At 41.8% G+C, this 21437-nt stretch overlaps 2 long non-coding RNA genes across 2 annotated transcripts in view; one reads left to right on the top strand and one right to left on the bottom strand.

The window, feature by feature from the left end:
* The window catches only part of LOC122458906, a 28502-nt gene extending 23295 nt beyond the window's left edge, over positions 1 to 5207 (top strand). Inside the window, exon 3 of the long non-coding RNA XR_006279226.1 lies at positions 4552 to 5207. This is a non-coding gene — a long non-coding RNA (uncharacterized LOC122458906). The remainder of the gene's footprint in view (positions 1 to 4551) is intronic.
* LOC122458907 overlaps positions 1 to 21437 on the bottom strand; it is a 522220-nt gene that overhangs the window by 312381 nt on the left and 188402 nt on the right. The window lies entirely within an intron of this gene.

Here is a 21437-nt window from a genome sequence, read left to right as displayed (position 1 = left end):
TTCAGTGGGCTTTTGAACCAGGCTCAGAACAAGGTTTCCGGCATAAGTATTTGCAATACAAGTTTAAAATTAATTTTTTCTAATATTTGCTTAAAATTAATTAATCCTGAAGCCTTGCATAATGACAGGTTTCAGAGTAGCAGCCGTGTTAGTCTGTATTCGCAAAAAGAAAAGGAGTACTTGTGGCACCTTAGAGACTAACAAATTTATTAGAGCATAAGCTTTCGTGAGCTACAGCTCACTTCATCGGATGCATTTGGTGGAAAAAACAGAGGAGAGATTTATATACACACACAGAGAACATGAACCAATGGGTTTATCATACACACTGTAAGGAGAGTGATCACTTAAGATAAGCCATCACCAGCTGCGGGGGGGGGGGAAAGGAGGAAAACCTTTCATGGTGACAAGCAAGGCAGGCTAATTCCAGCAGTTAACAAGAATATCAGAGGAACAGTGGGGGGTGGGGTGGGGGGGGGAAATAGTTTTACTTTGTGTAATGACTCATCCATTCCCAGTCTCTATTCAAGCCTAAGTTAATTGTATCCAGTTTGCAAATTAATTCCAATTCAGCAGTCTCTCGTTGGAGTCTGTTTCTGAAGCTTTTTTGTTGAAGGATAGCCACTCTTAGGTCTGTGATCGAGTGACCAGAGAGATTGAAGTGTTCTCCAACTGGTTTTTGAATGTTATAATTCTTGACGTCTGATTTGTGTCCATTCATTCTTTTACGTAGAGACTGTTCAGTTTGGCCAATGTACATGGCAGAGGGGCATTGCTGGCACATGATGGCATATATCACATTGGTAGATGCGCAGGTGAACGAGCCTCTGATAGTGTGGCTGATGTGATTAGGCCCTATGATGGTATCCCCTGAATAGATATGTGGACAGAGTTGGCAACGGGCTTTGTTGCAAGGATAGGTTCCTGGGTTAGTGGTTCTGTTTTGTGGTGTGTGGTTGCTGGTGAGTAGTTGCTTCAGATTGGGGGGCTGTCTGTAAGCAAGGACTGGTCTATCTCCCAAGATCTGAGAGAGTGATGGCTCGTCCTTCAGGATAGGTTGTAGATCCTTGATGATGCGTTGGAGAGGTTTTAGTTGGGGGCTGAAGGTGATGGCTAGTGGCGTTCTGTTGTTTTCTTTGTTGGGCCTGTCCTGTAGTAGGTGACTTCTGGGTACTCTTCTGGCTCTGTCAATCTGTTTCTTCACTTCAGCAGGTGGGTATTGTAGTTGTAGGAATGCATGATAGAGATCTTGTAGGTGTTTGTCTCTGTCTGAGGGGTTGGAGCAAATGCGGTTATATCGTAGCGCTTGGCTGTAGACAATGGATCGAGTGGTATGATCTGGATGAAAGCTAGAGGCATGTAGGTAGGAATAGCGGTCAGTAGGTTTCCGATATAGGGTGGTGTTTATGTGACCATCGCTTATTAGCACCGTAGTGTCCAGGAAGTGGATCTCTTGTGTGGACTGGTCCAGGCTGAGGTTGATGGTGGGATGGAAATTGTTGAAATCATGGTGGAATTCCTCAAGAGCTTCTTTTCCATGGGTCCAGATGATGAAGATGTCATCAATGTAGCGCAAGTAGAGTAGTGGCATTATGGGACGAGAGCTGAGGAAGCGTTGTTCTAAGTCAGCCATAAAAATGTTGGCATACTGTGGGGCCATGCGGGTACCCATCGCAGTGCCGCTGATTTGAAGGTATACATTGTCACCAAATGTGAAATAGTTATGGGTCAGGACAAAGTCACAAAGTTCTGCCACCAGGTTAGCCGTGACAGTATCGGGGATACTGTTCCTGACGGCTTGTAGTCCATCTTTGTGTGGAATGTTGGTGTAGAGGGCTTCTACATCCATAGTGGCTAGGATGGTGTTTTTAGGAAGATCACCAATGGACTGTAGTTTCCTCAGGAAATCGGTGGTGTCTCGAAGATAGCTGGGAGTGCTGGTAACGAAGGGCCTGAGGAGGGAGTCTACATAGCCAGACAATCCTGCTGTCAGGGTGCCAATGCCTGAGATGATGGGGCGTCCAGGATTTCCAGGTTTATGGATCTTGGGTAGCAGATAGAATACCCCAGGTCGGGGCTCCAGGGGTGTGTCTGTGCGGATTTGTTCTTGTGCTTTTTCAGGGAGTTTCTTGAGCAAATGCTGTAGTTTCTTTTGGTAACTCTCAGTGGGATCAGAGGGTAATGGCTTGTAGAAAGTGGTGTTGGAGAGCTGCCTAGTAGCCTCTTGTTCATACTCCGACCTATTCATGATGACGACAGCACCTCCTTTGTCAGCCTTTTTGATTATGATGTCAGAGTTGTTTCTGAGGCTGTGGATGGCACTGTGTTCTGCATGGCTGAGGTTATGGGGTAAGCGATGCTGCTTTTCCACAATTTCAGCTCGTGCACGTCGGCGGAAGCAGTCTATGTAGAAATCCAGGCTGCTGTTTCGACCTTCAGGAGGAGTCCACCCAGAATCCTTCTTTTTGTAGTGTTGGCAGGAAGGTCTCTGTGGGTTAATATGTTGGTCAGAGGTGTGTTGGAAATATTCCTTGAGTCTGAGACGTCGAAAATAGGATTCTAGGTCACCACAGAACTGTATCATGTTCATGGGGGTGGAGGGGCAAAAGGAGAGGCCCCGAGATAGGACAGATTCTTCCGCTGGGCTAAGAGTATAGTTGGATATCATGCATTCCTACAACTACAATACCCACCTGCTGAAGTGAAGAAACAGATTGACAGAGCCAGAAGAGTACCCAGAAGTCACCTACTACAGGACAGGCCCAACAAAGAAAACAACAGAACGCCACTAGCCATCACCTTCAGCCCCCAACTAAAACCTCTCCAACGCATCATCAAGGATCTACATCCTATCCTGAAGGACGAGCCATCACTCTCTCAGATCTTGGGAGATAGACCAGTCCTTGCTTACAGACAGCCCCCCAATCTGAAGCAACTACTCACCAGCAACCACACACCACACAACAGAACCACTAACCCAGGAACCTATCCTTGCAACAAAGCCCGTTGTCAACTCTGTCCACATATCTATTCAGGGGACACCATCATAGGGCCTAATCACATCAGCCACACTATCAGAGGCTCGTTCACCTGCGCATCTACCAATGTGATATATGCCATCATGTGCCACCAATGCCCCTCTGCCATGTACATTGGCCAAACTGGACAGTCTCTACGTAAAAGAATGAATGGACACAAATCAGACGTCAAGAATTATAACATTCAAAAACCAGTTGGAGAACACTTCAATCTCTCTGGTCACTCGATCACAGACCTAAGAGTGGCTATACTTCAACAAAAAAGCTTCAAAAACAGACTCCAACGAGAGACTGCTGAATTGGAATTAATTTGCAAACTGGATACAATTAATTTAGGCTTGAATAGAGACTGGGAATGGATGAGTCATTACACAAAGTAAAACTATTTCCCCATGGTATTTCTCCCCCCCCACCCCACCCCCCACTGTTCCTCTGATATTCTTGTTAACTGCTGGAATTAGCCTACCTGCTTGTCACCATGGAAGGTTTTCCTCCTTTCCCCCCCCTGCTGTGGGTGATGGCTTATCTTAAGTGATCACTCTCCTTACAGTGTGTATGATAAACCCATTGTTTCATGTTCTCTGTGTGTGTATATAAATCTCTCCTCTGTTTTTTCCACCAAATGCATCCGATGAAGTGAGCTGTAGCTCACGAAAGCTTATGCTCTAATAAATTTGTTAGTCTCTAAGGTGCCACAAGTACTCCTTTTCTTTTTAATCCTGAAGGTATCCTTGCCCGTCACTTGCTGGAATAATCCTGGAAAATGAACACAAAAGGAGCATGAATGTAGCCAAAGTGAACTCAGTTTTTTTTATTTCAGTGACTATTCCAGAAAACTGAGGTATTCTTCTAGCTGTAGTATATAAGCATTTTTTTTGAGTGTTCCGGAATATGATTAGTGAGTATAGTGGTGTTAACTTTATGATTTTAACCAATTTGTGCACTGTGATCGTATTTAAGTAAATAATTGGAGGTAACTGGAAAAAAAAACCTAAGACTATACTTGTCTTTTTTAGAAAGTTTTTTTTCTCTCCAATTACCCCCATTTATTCACTGAAACATTTCTGCATATATCTCTTTGCACCAAACATAAAATGAGCAGGTCAGTTTTGTTTTTCCTCTTTAAACATAGCCATAGTTTCATCTCTTTTTTTCTTTATTGAATGATGGTCAGAGATTGATTACATTGTCAAAGATCACATTCTCTCCTGAAGAACTGTGTTCACAATACATTGGTTTGATCCAGTACAATAAGGAAGAATTGTTTAGTCTACTATATTTGAGGTCAGAATAGAATGATCTTTAAAGAAAGCTCTGTTTATACATACAACTGTTGCACACAGCCCAAAGTTACCATAGGTTCAGTGGTTGTTCCACTGTAGTTTATTAAGCAATTAGGTGGACAGAAAAACATAACTTTATATATCCTAACATAAGATGACTACTTTTAAAGCTACCATGAAATGTGTTAAGATTTTAAATTGTGATGTAGTTTTTTATTTTATTTTGCAAGGGCTGGAATAAGCAGCAAACTTTACCAAAAGAGAGAGACGGGAGGCTGGAGGAAGAAAAAGAAATCCCTTCCTTGTCCTACCTCTATAATGTGAGTTTTATCAACCTCAGATTGATTAGTGAGCTTACTTATTGTTTCGAGCAGCTGTGAGATGAAGAAAATGGTCATATCAATGCCTAATGTACTGAATAATGCCCTTCTACAGACAGTGCATTTGCTTTGTTCCTATAATGACAGATGCATTGAATTAATTTCTCTTAGCAAGAAATGTTCACTGAAGATAAGGCCTGAAACAAATGCTGGCACACAACTGTGAAATGCCCTGAAACTGTTTCTTGGTGACAAATTACTACTGAGGAATATAGACCCTTCCACACAAGTGACACGTATTGAATTTATTAGACAGGTTATAGAGCGAGAACTGCATCTTTTTTGTCCTGTTTGCAGAGCTGACATTTATCAGCTTCTAATAATGAAATGGATATGGACTGATGAAAACAAAACTAACAGCCATGGACCATATAGATACAGATGCATTGTGTATGCACTGTAGTATTTGTGTATGAATTTGAGATTTAGATCATTCACCTTTTTATAGGGAATTGGGTTTGAATTGCAAGCGAACTTGTGAATCCCTAGTAAAGATGCCTATTAAAGCATGCAAAAAAAATCTTTTGCCCAGGAGGTTTGATCTTCATCCTAAGCCCGAGTGCACCAACTAGATTCTCAGCACGAAAGAACGTAAAAATGTTGAAAATCATGCTACTGAGTCAGTGGGAAATTTAAACTTTACCAAGTTTAAACTGATGGAATTTAAACTAACATTTTAAAGTCAACTCACTTAAAGAGAATAAGTGGTGCAATCATCTAGTTCTGTAGACATTCAGCTCTGGAGACTTCAAATCCTACATTGGGTCACAAAGTTAGAATGAGTTTGGTCTAATCCAAGTTGCTGTCATTTGTCCACACTACAAAATCCTCCCAACAATTTGGTGGCCTCTACTCACAAGAGGCTCAAGAATTCTATAGTGGTGTAGATTAGGTGGAGTAGGACACAAGGGCATTAGTGAAATGAAATTTACAAAGTGCTTGGGTGTTATTACTCTAGGACTTCATTTCTATGGGAATTTATTTCAATCCTATATTTAAAACACAAATGAGAAAATAAATAAATAAAGGGTATTTTACTGTTGCAGTTCCACCAGAATTACTCTTAGCTGTAGAGAAATTTTAAAACATAAAAGGAGGTGAAGGTCACTAAGGTTTCTGAAGTAGGGAAGGCTAAAGTATCCCATGGTGACTCAAAGTCCTAGGGGACAAAGCGTTGGCGATGTGCACACAGCCCAGGGTGAAGGAGGATCTGCAAGGATGTGTCAGCAGACTGTCTCTGTCTCTTCTCTCTGCAACTGTATATTATTCCTCCTGTCCCCGCATCCCTCTCTCCCCCCAGCTGAGCAAAAGAAATCTATCTGGGAGCAAGTCCAAAAGCAGGGACACGTGCCACACATGAAAGAAATTACTGATGGTGCTGAATGTATGCTACAGCTGATCCATCCGTAGGACGTGGCACATGCCAGTTGCTTCACTAAGGGTGAAATTCACCCCCTGTGCAGAGTGCCAACATAAGGGCTATGCACCATGTAATTCTGTTTTGTTGATTTAAATGGGACATAAGTACTGGTGTGAATTTCACCCTTAGAGTGGGCAATTGCAGGGGATCCATTGATGAAAGAGTCCATGGTATGAGAGTCGTATTAACAAACAGCATGCTGTTTCTTCTTGTTTACCTAACGTGGGGTCCTCACTTTAAATATTCGATTGATTTTAGTTGTCAGATAGTTCAGCTTGCCAGCCTTAAAGTGTTTTCCAAGCTTTCAAAACAAGGGAGACTCCTCTCCATGACCTTCCCCATAGAGCTACTGAGGTTTCTCCCATTGAACTCAGTGGGGCAAATTCATCCAGGCACAGGGCATTGGTGGGGAGGGGGGTTGCATCTGACTCATTCTTGGACTGCAGTGGCTGGTTTGGTCCTGGTGCAGACAGAGGCAATCCCAAAGGCTTCCCTAATTTACACTCGGTAGTTTGAATCAGGCAGGGGAGCACTCCTCATGCTAGCCAAAGAAAGGGGGAGTTGTGATCCCTCTTATTTTACACCCTGTTTGTTTTCTTTAGTGCCATGGCTCCTATGAGTCTGAGGTAGCAGGGAATTGCTGGGACCAGGAATTCTCTGGCCACACCTCCTCCTGTGCCCAATCTGCGCGCTCGCTCTCTCTCCGCTTGCCCACTCAGGGATTCACAGAGCGCTGTCTGTGTTTGTCATCGAGCAGTGATTCTCAACCAGGGGTACATGTACCTCATGGAAGACCTCTGTTTTACCGGGGTAAATCAGCTCATCTAGATATTTGCCTAGTTTGACAACAGGCTACATAAAAAGCACTAGCCAAGTCAGTACAAACTGAAATTTCATACAGACAATGACTTGTTTGTATAGCTCTATATACCATACACTGAAATATAAGTACAATATTTATATTTCAATTGATTTATTTTATAATTGTATGGTAAAATGAGAAAGTAAGCCATTTTTTCAATCAGTGTGCTGTGACACTTGTATTTCTATGTCTGATTTTGCAAGCAAGTAGTTTTTAAGTGAAACTTGGTGGTACGTGAGGCCTATCAGACTCCTGAAAGGGGTACAGTAGTCTTGAAAGGTTGAGAGCCACTGTCATAGAGCAATTCTGTCCATCAGAGGGCATAGGTAGAGGCAGCACAAAGGGACTGTGGGGCAGCTCTGAATTGAGCTAATGGTGGCAGTGCCATTAAACTTCAGTGAGCAGGATCGGGCCCATTTAGACAATTGTAAAACTAGTCACATCAGAACAATGACAGCTCCGAATGCTTTGGATCTCAGAAAGATTGTTTTGATATTCTGCCATCTGTGTACCATTAGTATTTTTCCAGTGATTTAAGTGAATTTGAATCAGCTCATTAGGTTTCAGACTGGTGCAGAATATCATGACTCATCCCTAAATTAATTTTGTCTACCCTAGACTACTCCTGTCTGAATCATTTTAATCACTGGGAAGATTCAGACTCCTCAGAAAGACTGCTCCATTCAAATGAATTCTGCAACAGTTCATTAGGTAATGATGTAATTTATGTGCCCTGGGTCAGCAAATATTTTCTTGATCCAATTTAAAATGCACTGATCATGGGTAACTAAACAGGCATTTTGTATGCTTTTGACATTTGCATGTGTGGAAAAAGGAGGTGTGAAAATAGCTTAAATTGGGGCAAAATTCAGCATGTAGTATATTATAAATTTCAAGCTCCAACCTCTCTCTTTTCCTAAGATAATGTAGCATTATCTAATAAACCTGCATGTGTCTCCACAAATTCTGTCTTATAAATGATGTGCCTTGACATCAGCACTTTACTCTTTCAAGTATAGTAAAGGAATCTGCTAGTGTGCAGAATAAATGCACATAATTAGAAAGAGTTCAGTGGTCTAGGTTAAACCTTTGTATAACTGAAGTCCGTCATTCTAGACACTTGCAATACATGGTTTGAGTAGCAGCTGTGTTAGTCTGTATTTGCAAAAAGAAAAGTAGTACTTGTGGCACCTTGGAGACTAACAAATGTATTTGAGCATAAGCTTTCGTGAGCTACAGCTCACTTCATCCGGTGAGCTATAGTTCACAACAGCTTATGCTCAGATAAATTTGTTAGTCTCTAAGGTGCCACAAGTACTCCTTTTCTTTTTGCAATACATGGGTGCTCTCCCATTCTGTATTGTTGTACCATGTACTAGTTGTGCTCTATTTTAGTCACACTGTTATAGCTAGAGAAGATACACAGTTCTTACTGCTGTGTTATTTGTCATACTCTAAATGAATTTTATATGGTTATAATTTGGTCATCGGTGGGGCCAGATCTCCAGCTGGTGTAAATAGCATACATCCACTGAAATTTACTTCATCACTGATTTACACGAGCAGAGGATCAGACCCAATATGTTTAATTCTTATGCTGATTCCAGTTTTGGCCAGAGGCTATTTGTTTATGTCCCCAACCCCACTACTAAATTACCTGCTTTTCTGTACACCTTGGTTGAGAGGGCATGGTATTTCAGACTTTAGACTTAAGTAAGCTTGGGTCTCCTTAGGGGGAAGAAGCTGTCAGTTGTTCCGTATAATGAATGGTATTTTTGTGGTATGAGGCATTGCCTTTAGTATGAAGCTGCAAAAAAGCATGGCTGTGTTAGAGTATGAAATGCCAGCTACCGGTTATGGTAGCTCTTATAATGAATTACTGAAGGATATATCTTGACATGTGCCTCATTTTTATTACATAAGATTTGTACTTTATTTTCTGTTTTTTGATGAACTAACATTTCTACCTAAACTACTTTTTCTCCTCTGTCTTCATTTTTATAATCCAAAATACTTCTGTGCTCCCTCCTTTCCCCTTCCACCCCACCACCACTTCAATTGGGATAGGTGGTACGCATCGATATAATTCTCTTAATATAGTTCTCTTCTGAGTGATGGGCAGAAATAAGTCACTGGTGAATTATACGACCTACATCAAATACTTCTGTAACTTGCACATGTTGAATTTAGCAGAGTTTAAATGTTTCATCATGTTTACTACTTGTTCACAGAAAGTGAAGTCACAGCTTTAGAAGTCTGAAGGAGCTCAAACTGTTTAGCTGAAAAAAGGTTAAGGGATGATTTGATCAGTCTGTAAGGACCTACATGGGGAACACATACTTGACAATGTGATCTTTAATCTAACACACAAAGGAGTAACAAGATCCAGTGGCTGAAAGCTGAAGTAGACAAGTTCAGACTGGAAATAAGGCATACATTTTTAACGATGAGGGCAATTAATCAATGGAGCAATTTACCAAAGGTTGTGGTGGATCCTCTATCACCGGCAACTTTTAAATCAAGATTGGATGCACTTCTAAAATATATGCTGTAGTTCAAATGAGAGGTTCTTTGGCCTTTGTTATGCAGGAGGTCGGACTAGATCAGTGGTCTCTCTGATGTGGGTGGTGTGATTTAAGGTGTATCCAATATGCTAATATAGAGGGCATCTGAATAATTGAAACACCACCAATAATCATTGCTTTTTAGGTGCCTGTAGATAAGCAGTATTCATAATAACATATGTTAGTTTCTTATATTCTGCTTTCTCAGAAGACTTCCAATATTTCTGGCTTCCATTTGGGCTGGAAATTCTGGAACATGAGATGTTTAATGGGATATCACGAGATCAGAGCCATTAAAATGCTCAAGGAAAATTTTCAACAAACGTTTCATAACATTCAGTAAAGGATTGCTTAGGGTTTGGCCCTACAAATGAGTAATGACTGACTTTCATCTATTCTTTTTTAAGTGGAGGTTTAAAATATATGTGGATTTGTACATTACAATGTATGTCAGAACAAATTCATTGATCAAATTGTTGAAACAATAAATCCTAAACAAACCCCTTAGTGAAATATTTCAATGCAATTTTATAAATGCTGTTGTTCAATCATGTAATTTTCTCCTTTAGCAGATTTTCAACGTTTTCAAAATAGATTGTTCTGTAATTTTACTCCACACAGCTGTGGCATAGTTAATTTCCTTACTAGTGAAGCCAATCTGCATAATCAGGATATGAAACAATAGTCTCTACTGGTTTTCCTGCTAAATGCCTGCTTAAAGGAATTCCTGTCCTATGATCTGTGACTTGTAAGAGTACAGTGCATAAAGCAACGCTGTAACATATGATAGCAGAATAATCTCATATGCAAGTATACAAGCAATAATATTAATACTCATGCAAACTGAGGCGTGTCTTTTACCAGTGCCAAGGAATATATATTTGCTAGTATTTATCATTTGACAGTCCACTGTTCACTGCATACTGATGTGTTCCTGCTCTGAACTAAACACCGCACTCTTCCTTTATTCAGATGGTTAAAGGAAGACATCATCCTTGGGGCAGAGGGAGTAGTGGGGGGTGGAGAGGAATTAAGTTTTATTCAAATTTCTAGAGTTTAGCCTCTTTATGATGAGAGAGAGAGAGAGAGAGAGAGAGAGAGAGAGAGAGAATGATAGACTAGATGCTGACAGGTGCATGCTATAGTGAGTTTTTATGAGCTCTACAACATTCTAGGCTGTTGGAAGCATGAGAGATGCACATAGGATGAACAGACTAGACAAACCAAAGGTTATATATGAACTTTGATAATTTATGATAGGAGCATTTATTATTTGGGAACAATTTCAATGGTGCCAATGAGATGCAGAGGGGTGAAATAGCAAAATGATGTGCAGGGCTCAGATCAGTGATTTTTTTAGATTGGAAACTTGCAGACCAGGGATCAAATCCTGATCCCTGTGAAGTCAATGGCTGTTTTGCCATTTTGATTGGGCAGGATTTCATCCCAGGTCTTTCTACTTTATGTACTCCTATGACCCACATCACTGTGGCATCTGAGCACCTTTACAATCTTTTAATGCCTTTAGCCTCATGACACCCCTGTGAGCTAGGGCAATGCCATTATCCCTGTTTTAGAGATGGGGAACTGAGGCACAGTGAAGCTAAGGGTATGTCTACACTACAAAATTAGGTCAAATTTATAGAAGTTGATTTTATACAGTCAATTGCGTGTGTCCCCACACTAATACACTAAGTGCATTAAGTTGGCAGAGTGCGTCCACAGTACCGAGGCTAGCATTGACTCTCCGAGTGTTGCACTGTGAGGAGCTATCCCACGGTTCCCGCAGTCTCCACCACCTATTGGAATTCTGGGTTAAGCTCCCAATGCCTGATGGGGCAAAAACATTGTCGCGGGTGGTTTGGGGTACATGTCGTCAGTAGCCCCTCCCTCCATGAAAGCAACAGCAGACAATAGTTTCACACCTTTTTCTGTGCAGGTGCCATACTGCTTTCAGCAGATGGTACAGTAGGACTGCTCACCATCATCGTCCTCCACCTCTTCCGCTGCCACTCTGCTCTCCTGATGCTCTGAATCCACCTCGCAGGTCCCTCTATATGACCGTCATCATCCATTGCTTCCGCTGGTGGTCTCGCAGCTGCAACTCTGCTCAGCTACTCTTGTCTCGCCATACCACAGCAAGCGTGCAACCTGCTCAGCTGTTGTGTCCTGGCAGCGGACGGTGCAGTAGGTCTGCAAAACTGGTCATCCAACCACCGCTTCCCCTGCAACCCTGCTGTCCTGCAGACGTCATACCACGACAAGCAAGGAGCCCACTAAGATCACCGCAGCAGTTATGAGCATTGTAAACACCTCATGCGTTATCCTGCAGTATATGCAGAACCAGAACCTACAAAAGCAGGAGAGGAGGCGATAGTAGCGCAGTGACGAGAGTGATGAGGACATGGACACAGACTTCTCTCAAAGCACGGGCCCTGGCAATTTGGCCACCCTGGTGGCAATGGGACAGGCTCATGCCGTGGAATGCCGATTCTGGGCCCAAGAAACAAGCTTGTTTCCCGGGCCCAGAATCTGTGTTCCACTACATAGTGTTGCAAGTCTGGGATGATTCCCAGTGGCTGTGAAACTTTCACAGGCTTAAGGGCACTTTCATGGAACTTTGTGACTTGCCTTCCCCTGCCCTGAAGCTCAAGAATACCAAGATGGGAGCAGCCCTCACAGTTCACAAGCGAGTGGCAATAGCCCTCTGGAAGCTTGCAATGCCAGACAGCTACTGGTCAGTCGGGAATCAATTTGGAGTGGGCAAATCTACTGTGGGGGCTTCTGTGATCCAAGTAGCCAATGCAATCACTGAGCTGCTGCTATCAAGGGAGTGACTCTGGGAAATGTGCAGGTCATAGTGGATGGCTTTGCTGCAATGGGATTCCCTAACTGTGGTGGGGCGATAGATGGAAAGCATAGCACCGGGTGGGTTGGTGGATGTGGGGAGGAGAGCAGGACAAGGCCACACTGCACTTCAAAACTTATTGAATGCCAGTCTTCTGTTGCTTGGGCAGTCCTCCTGGGCGGAGTGGTTGGGTCCACGGAGGGGCCTTTCCCCCCCCCCCCCCCGCGTTCTTGGGCATCTGGGTGAGGAGGCTATGGAACTTGGGGAGGAGGGCGGTTGGTTACACAGGGGCTGCAGTGGCGGTCTGTGCTCCTGCTGCCTTTCCTGCACCTCAACCATACACTGGAGCATATCAGTTTGATCCTCCAGTAGCCTCAGCATTGCTTCCTGCCTCCTTTCATCACGCTGCTGCCACCTTTCCTGTTGCTCCAGCCATCTATCCTCTCGCATGTCCCTCCTGTCCTCGCATTCATTTTGTGCTTTCCTGGACTCTGCTATTGTCTGCCTCCACACATTCTGCTGGGCTCTTTCAGTTTGGGTGGATTGCATGAGCTCAGAACATTTCATCTTGAGTCCGTTTTTTTTTGCCTTCTTCTCTGCGCTAGCATCTGGGACGGAGATGCTAGTCGCAGTGTTGAAACATTTACAGCTGCAGTAGGAAAAAAAGAGATTAAAATTGAAAGAGACATTGGCCATTTTAAAAGGAGGGGCTGATGTTTTCGGGTTAACGTGCTGCACAAACCCAACAAAACCCCCCCACACACCCAATTCTCTGGGATGATCGCTTCACCCCTCCCCACACCGCATGGCTCACAGCAGGGATGATTTCTTTTCAGCCACACGCAAACAGCCCAGCAGGAACGGCCACCTCTGATGTCCCCTTAATAAAATTCCCCTGTTTCAACCAGGTGACCATGAATGATATCACTGTCCTGAGGAAAACACAGAGAGCTAAAGAGCGGATGTTGCTTGAATGCCAGCAAACACTGGGACCACACGCTTCCCATGCTTTCTTATGCAATGATTCCAGACTATGTGCTACTGGCCTGCCGTGGTAAAGTGTCTTTCTGTGGAGGACACAATAAGGCTGCTCTCCCCAGAAACCTTTTGCAAAGGTTTTGAGAATACCTCCAGGAGAGCTTTATTGAGATGTCCCTGGAGGATTTCCGCCCCATCCCCAAACATGTTAACAGACTTTTCCAGTAGCTGTACTGGCTGTGAATGCATCCCAAGTCTTCAGGGCAAATTAATCATTAAACATGCTTGCTTTTAAACCGTGTATTATATTTACAAAGGTACAATCACCAGAGCTGCCTTTTCCGCCTTCAAGGTCTGGGAGCCTGGGTTGGGAGGGTATTGGATCCAGGGTGATAAACAGTTCCTGGCTGTCGGGAAGAATGGTTTCTCTGCTTGGCTGGTGCGTGCTATCTTCAACCTCCCCCTCCTCATCATCTTCCTCATCCCCAGAATCCTTATCCCTGTTGTGTGAGACTCCTCCCTTGCAGGAGTCCACGTACAGGGGTGGGGCAGTGGTAGGGGCACCCCCTAGAATTGCTGGCAGCTCATCATAGAAGCTGCATGTCTGGGGCTCTGACCCCAAGCGGCCGTTTGCCTCTTGGGTTTTTTGGTAGGCTTGCCTAAGCTCCTTAAGTTTCACACGGCACTGCTGCAGGTCCCTGTGATAGCCTGTGTCCTTCATGCCCTTGGAGATTTTTTTCAAGTATTTTGGCATTTTGTCTTTTGGAACGGAGTTCTGATAGCACGGATTCGTCTCCCCATACAGCGATCTGATCCAGTATCTCCCATTCGGTCCATGCTGGAGCTCTTTTGCAATTCTGGGACTCCATGGTCACCTCTGCTGATGAGCTCTGCATGGTCACCTCTGCTGATCAGCTTGCCACACTTGCCAAACAGGAAATAAAATTCAAAAGTTTGTGGGGCTTTTCCTGTCTACCTGGCCAGTGCATCTGAGTTGAGAATGCTGTCCAGAGCGGTCACAATGGAGCACTGTGGGATAGCTCCTGGAGGCCAATGCTGTTGAATTGCGTCCACGCTAACCCAAATTCCACCTGGCGCTGTCAATTTTTAGCGCTAATCCCCTCGTCAGGGAGGAGTACAGAAATCGATTTTAAGAGCCCATTAAGTCGAGAAAAATGGCTTTGTTGTGTGGATGGGTGCAGGGTTAAATTGATCTAACGCTGCTAAATTCAACCTAAACTTGTAGTGTAGACCAGGGCTTAGTGACTTGTGCAAAGTCACATAGGAAGTCTGTGGCACAGCAGGGAATTGAATCCTAGTGTCCCAAATCCTACACGTGTGCCCTAACCACTGGACCATCCTTCCTTCCTTTCAGCTGTCTGTACAGTGCACTGCATGACTTATGCCTCTTTATTCCATGCAGAACATAGGGCCTTCACAACTGCCTTCCACCTTTTGGCAATCTCTTGCTACACTCTTGGCTTTTCCCATGTCATTTTGGTGAGCTTCAGTTCTGCTTCTGTTTGTTTCCACGTTCTCCTTGGTTTACTCATCACCTCTTGCACTTGGGCTTCCAGTCCAGCACCTGTCTTATATTTGTTCAGTTCCTTCCTTCAAGTGTGTCCTAGTCCTCTCCACTTTCATTCCATAATTTTCTTTCCTATTCACTTGGATTTCATCATCCTCCAAAGCTCTTAATTTGTGACCTCCCCCACCCTGGCCATTTGATATTAGGGATTCATCTAAGGCAGCTGTTTTTTTGTTTTTTTTTTATTTAATAAAACTTGATGTTTAGATAGTAAGTAAGATTTTACAGTGGTGTTTAATAGTCAAGGTTTGAAGGTCCAGATAGGCTTATGAATGTGAAGGCCTGTCTAGCTGTTGCTATTCTAACTTTAATGCTGTCTTCTGTCCCACCTGTTTAGCTTACAGTGCTGCCAAGATATGTAAAATGTTGGACCTCTTTTATGTCAATCCAGTAAAATGTTATTGGTTTGTTTTTGTTGTGTGGTGATGCTCCTGGTTTTAGTTTTCTCAGTGTTGATTTTCAGTCTTAATAACTATGTGTAGGCCTGGAGATCATTTGATTTAGCTTGTATACAACTGGCTGGTATGGGACAACAGGTTGAGATCAATTGCAAAACCTGAGGTCTTTTTGGTTCTGTGTGAAAATCTATTGTATACCCCGGGGTCTTTCTCATTACCCAATCCATTACTGGTGAGAAGGTCATGGGTGACATGAGACCCTCGTCTAATGCCGGTAGTTATCTTGAATGGGTTAGCCAATTCATTGTTGTGTAGTATTTGATGTTATATTTTTGTAGAAGTTGTTGTGAATGATATTCTCAAGGATATTTCTGAAGGATTCCATAATGGCATAGCAACTTCCATAAGATTGTCCTATCTATTGTGTCATCTATGGAAATCTAGGAAATTAATATAGAGCAATGACTGCCATTTGATCGACAGTTCTATAATGATATGTTGGACTATTATACAATGTTTTCTCTTGTCTGAACCCTACCTGTTCTTGTTGTAGCCTTCAATCTATTGCTTTCTTTAATCTATCTAGAATAATGCATGTAAATATTTTACTTGGGATGGACAGCAATTGCGTGCCCCTCCAGTTTTTATGCTGACTGAAATCTCCTTTCTTTGGCAGCCTCACTATATGACCATTTTTCTACTCATTTTGGTTCTTTTCTTCTTCCCATATCTTTTGTAAGATACCTATCAAAATATCTACTGTGTTGGGATGCTGGAACAATTTTTATAATGGGGGTGCTGAAAGCCATTGAACCAAACTGTCAGTCCAGTATATGATGGAAACCACTTCAAGCAAGGGGGTGTGGCAACATCCCTTGTTTCAGTACCTATGTACTATGTTCTTTGAGTCCATCTTCTGGACCTTATATGGGATGCTGTCTGGACCTGGTGTCTTTCCACTTTTTAATTAATTTACTGCCCTCTCTACTTCTATTCTATCGATAGGTCCTAATTTGACATCCAGATCTTCTCCTTCCACTATGTTGGGGGATTAACCATTGACTTGCCTTTCAGTAACTGACTGAAGTACTGCTTCCAAATATTTAATTGTTCTGAGGTCTTCACTGCTAAGTTGCCCTCATTGCCTTGAACTGGTCAGCTGGTTTTTGTTCTTTCTGACTGCTGTCTAGTGATATTAGACAGTGTCTGAATGTCATTTTGTGTTATGGCAGTCTGTGCATCTGTTGTCATTTTGTCTATAAAATCTAATTTGTGTATCCTGGTGCTTTTTTTTTTTGAACTCTGTTCTTTGTGCCATATTCCTCCTGGAGTCACTGTTTCTCTGTTCTTGCTTGATTTAGTTTGTTTAATTTGGGGTCTTTCTTCTAATTTTTTGATGTGTATCCTCAGAAAACCATTCAATGTGGTTTCATCCTGAATCTCAGCACTTCTCTCACTGGTCTTGGTGAAAGTTCCCTTTTAGACATTTCCATTTCCCTTCTGCTGTTTCATCGTCTTCGTTTTCCTTTTCAAGTGCCTAGTATCTGTTTGCTACAACAATTCTAAACTCTTGTTGTGTTATCTATTTTAGCTTAGTAATATTGTAATGTGGGCATCTCTATTGTTTGACTTTTTTGTTGTTTTTATTCTCAATTTAGTTGTTACTAATACATATTCCATTCCCTTTTCTGTCCCATTCCTGCATCATATCTTCTATAAAGTTCTTCTCATTTGTGCTGACTTGTAATGTGATCATTGGTTCCCTGTTCTGTAGTCTGGTGACCTCCAAGCTATCTTATGAATAGTACAGTTAGTGAAAATAGTTCCTGCAGTGATCAGGTTATTCATTCCATAAAAATCAACAAATATTTCACCGTTTTCATTCATTTCACCAAGGCCTTGTTTCCCCATTATTACTTCCCTGCCAGTATTATTATTCCCCACATTGGCATGTATGTCTCCAATTAGTAGGAAGACATCCCTTTTTGGAACTTTGTCTACTCTGTCCTGCAGCTGTTCTTCGAAGTTTTCTTTTTCCTCTTAGTTAGCTTGATTTGTTAGAATATAGCATTGAAGCATAGCACAAGCACATGACATGAAATGGCCAAACGCAAACGAAGCTATTCTGCTAAAGAATTTGCTGTCTCCAAAATCCATAATTAAAATCAGTAACTGGAATGTGCAGACACTATACAAGTCTGTTAAGACTTCTCAAGTAACACAAGAAATGGACAGATATAGACTAGATATATAGACTAGTCTAACTGAAGTGAGATGGGTAACATCAGGACAGTACCATGCATGCCTGGTGTGATACACAAATGTTGCATAATAATGATAATGGGAGACATGCAGCTAAGTTCTCATCCATCACTTTGAAAATTTATCCCTTAATATTTTTTTACTTTTTAAGTAATGCAATTTAGATTATTGGAATTATTAGAGAAATGAGTTGGGATTTCTTCGGATTTTATTTTAGTGCTGAGCAAACACAAACCCAATTAGAATTTTGGAATATCCTCCTGTAAACCTCTGAGGTCCTGCTACCTTTAAAATCAAATAATTAACTGGTGACAAACCTCTTCTATTACCTTTCAAAGTCATTCTGGGACACCTCAGTCCTTCAGAACCTGGTAGCATAAGAGGCCCAAGTCTGACTATGCAAACAATATTCTTCCAAGATGCATCCTCTGATCTCACCTTGATCTCCCTGACTGTGCAAAACTGCTACTGATTTCAGCTGTTGCTCTATGCCTGTAGAGACAACAGAATACCTAATGTGCGATCCACCAGGGGGTCTGAGAACAGAATTTAGTCCAGGCTTTGAGTTAAGTCCCATTGAGCATTGTTTTGAAAAACATGGACCTTTTGCTGAATCTCATCTGTACAGAATTCTGGCTCTCACTTTGAAAAACTCTCTATAAATAGTTTAGAATGATTTTGATTTTTATCTGTAAATGTGGACTTCCCTGTACACCCATAAACCAATATTTCCATCTCTAATAATCAAAATAGGCAAAGTGAGAAAAGCAATGCTTGAGCATTTAGTTTGATTTAAGGATATTTACTTTGTATATTTTGATAGGTGATATTGACAGTTTGCATTTTAATGGTTTCAAAGCTTTAAATGTTTGGATCTAAATGTCTATTGTAATTAAACAATTATTGTCTAACCCCTTCATAATTTCCCACAGCTGTGAAAATTTAAATTTAAAAAAGCATAATCTGTCCAAAGAGCTAGTTCATTCATCATTTTAGCAGAGTCATGGTCCCCTTCAATGAAAAATGTGAGACGGGAGCTTCAAATTCATTTACATTGCATTGACCTCTTTTCATACAGTACACACTGGAGGTCGATCACTGACTGGACACTTATGCAGCAAGTTACCAATAACAAGGAATTGAACAGCAGCTTAACCCTCAAAATTTACCCTAAGAAGTCTGACTCTACATTCATCTAATACCAAGAGCTTCCATTTTAAAAAGTGAGAGTTCTTGTTGTGCAAGAAATGAATAATCCTAGCACTAAAAAGCCAAACTTCTACTCCTAGATCTCAGAGCACTTCACAAAGGTGCGTAAGTATTATTTCCATTTTATAGATTAAAGAAATGAGGCACAAAGTGCTTATCTTGTTCAAAGTCACACAGTGAGCCAATGGCAGAGTCAAGACTAGGACCAAGCTCTCCTAATTCTTATCACTACTGTGTTCTATCCCCTGGACCATCGCTTTTCTCTCATGAAGAACTGAGCTCAGGGTGATATAAGTCATAGAATGTAAGGCCATAAGGGACCAAAAGGCCAGATCATCTAGTCTGACCTTCTGTGTGTCACAGGCCCCAATACACTCTCTCTAAACCCACAACCAAAATTAGGCCAAAGTATTATAGTCCACAGGAGACTAAATTATTATGTGCCGCAGGCAGAGAATAGGATAAAGCAAGGTGCACCAATGCATGAGGCCCCTGCAATAGCAGGGAATTAAGTGAGATATATCCAGATAATTTCAGCAAGTGACCACCATGCTGCAGAGGAAGGCAAAACCAAATCCTGAGGTCGCTGCTAATCTGAGCTAGGGGAAAATTCCTTCCCAACCCCATGTCTGGAATTAGACCTTAAGCATGCGAGCAAGCCCCAGTCAGCTAAGCATCTGAAAGAGAGAGAATGTTTGGTGCCTCCCAAAGCACTGGCCCCACACCATCCAGTCTTCTATCTCCACTTGTGGCCATCTGATGATTCAGAGGAAAGAAACAAAAAAATAATCCAGAACACGCTTGGGAGAAAAAAAAAATCCCTTCCTGACCCCTGCAAGTGGACAGCTGAAGCCCTGAAGCATGCGCTTTTAGGAACATAAGACATAAACCAGAAGTGAGCTCCAGGGCTGTTGAGCCCTGCCCTGTATCATTGCAAACAATCCCATCATACAATTGCACTCATAGATTTGTCCAGCTCTCTCTTAGAACTAGTGGTTGTTTGCCCCTACAACTGCTATTGGCAAGCTCTTCTAGAACCTCGCTTCTCTGATGGTTAGAAGCCTTCTTCTAATTTCCAGCCTGAATTTGTTCATGGTCACTTTATATCCTTTTGTTCTTGGGTCAACATTTTCCTTTTGCTTAAATAGCTCTTCACTCCCCTGGTGTTCACTGTCCTAATTTATAGAGAGCAATAATGTCCACTCTCTGTCTTCTTTTTGATAGACTAACCAAGCCAAGTTCTTTCAGCCTTGTCTCCTAAAGTTGGGCCTCCATTCCCCTCATCATTTTATTAGCTCTTTTCTGCACCTGTTTCAGTCTGAATTAATCTTTCTTGAACACGGATGACCAGAACTGAAGACATATTCCAAATGATGTCTTACCAATTCCTTGTACAATGGAATTAATACTTCACTATCTCTACTGGAAAAGGCTATGATCGCATTTGCCTTTTTTACAGCCACGTCACATTGGTGACTCATTGTCTTCCTCTCTCCTCTCTCTAACTTCCAACTGATGAGCCCGCAGCTTGTCTAATCAGAAGAATTTCTGCTGCCCCTAAGTGCATGACTACATTTTGTACGATTGAATTTCATCCCATTTCTGTCAAGGGCATCCAAATCTTCCTGTATAATTTTCCAGTCCTCCTCTGTATTGACAGTGCCTCCCAACTTTGTATCATCAGCAAACTTCATTTAGTGCACTCCCGTTCTTTGATCCCAGCTTTTTCCTATTTGCTGTTCAGTATTAGAGACTATTATTTAAACCAGCTATGAGCAATAAACAGACATTTAGAAATATTCTTTCCTTCATAAACATAGCAGATGTATCTATTTAATTAAGAAAACCAGCTTAAGTCTATTACTTTTTAAAAAAAGCTAATAAGCATTAAATGCTGGAGTCTGATTCTTGATTTCCATTGTGTGGTATTTTTATTAGCCTAAAATGTATTGCACAAATACTTTGTTCATGCAGACTAGTGTGTTGCTTGATAAAGATGTACCACCCTCCTTCCCAGTGATTTTTGAGATATTATTTTAATTGCACTAAATAATTAAACTGTTTTGCATATACAAATAACATTTTATTTCACTGCTGTGCAGGATTTTTTCATTTCCATCATAAGCAGGCTGCAGCAGAGATTAGATAAATCAGCACTTGTTACAGATGCTAAGAGTCAAGGCTCTATTCTTTCTGAATCAAATATGGTTTGCTCTACTAAATATTCATTAATTTTCAGATTCCTAATATATTTGAATATTGAGTGCCATTATTTTCTTTGTGTCCCCTACTGTTCTATGTCATCCCATTTCTTGAGACAACAACCACAATGTGATAGTGTATACTGCTGCTTCCATCTTCTTAGATGTAGCCTTCTTTATCGGATGAGACACTACAGCTGTCAGATTTCTTTTAATAAAGCTAAGAACTTGGGAATTAATTTACTGCTCAGGAAAATGTTCTTGGCTACAGTCGTACAACTGTTGTAGAGATGTAATTGTGAACAGAACTTGGCTAGGAAGGTGTAACTAGGCTTTCAATAAGGTTTCCTTTTGTGAGTGCATACTCACTGAGCTGGCTGGGCCTGGCACATTCACAGGTAACCGC

Source organism: Dermochelys coriacea, chromosome 2 (assembly GCF_009764565.3).
Source record: "Dermochelys coriacea isolate rDerCor1 chromosome 2, rDerCor1.pri.v4, whole genome shotgun sequence".
Classification (NCBI taxonomy): Eukaryota; Metazoa; Chordata; order Testudines; family Dermochelyidae; genus Dermochelys; species Dermochelys coriacea.
The sequence above is the reverse complement of the archived record's forward strand: the minus strand, read 5'-3'. Positions and strand labels throughout refer to the sequence as shown.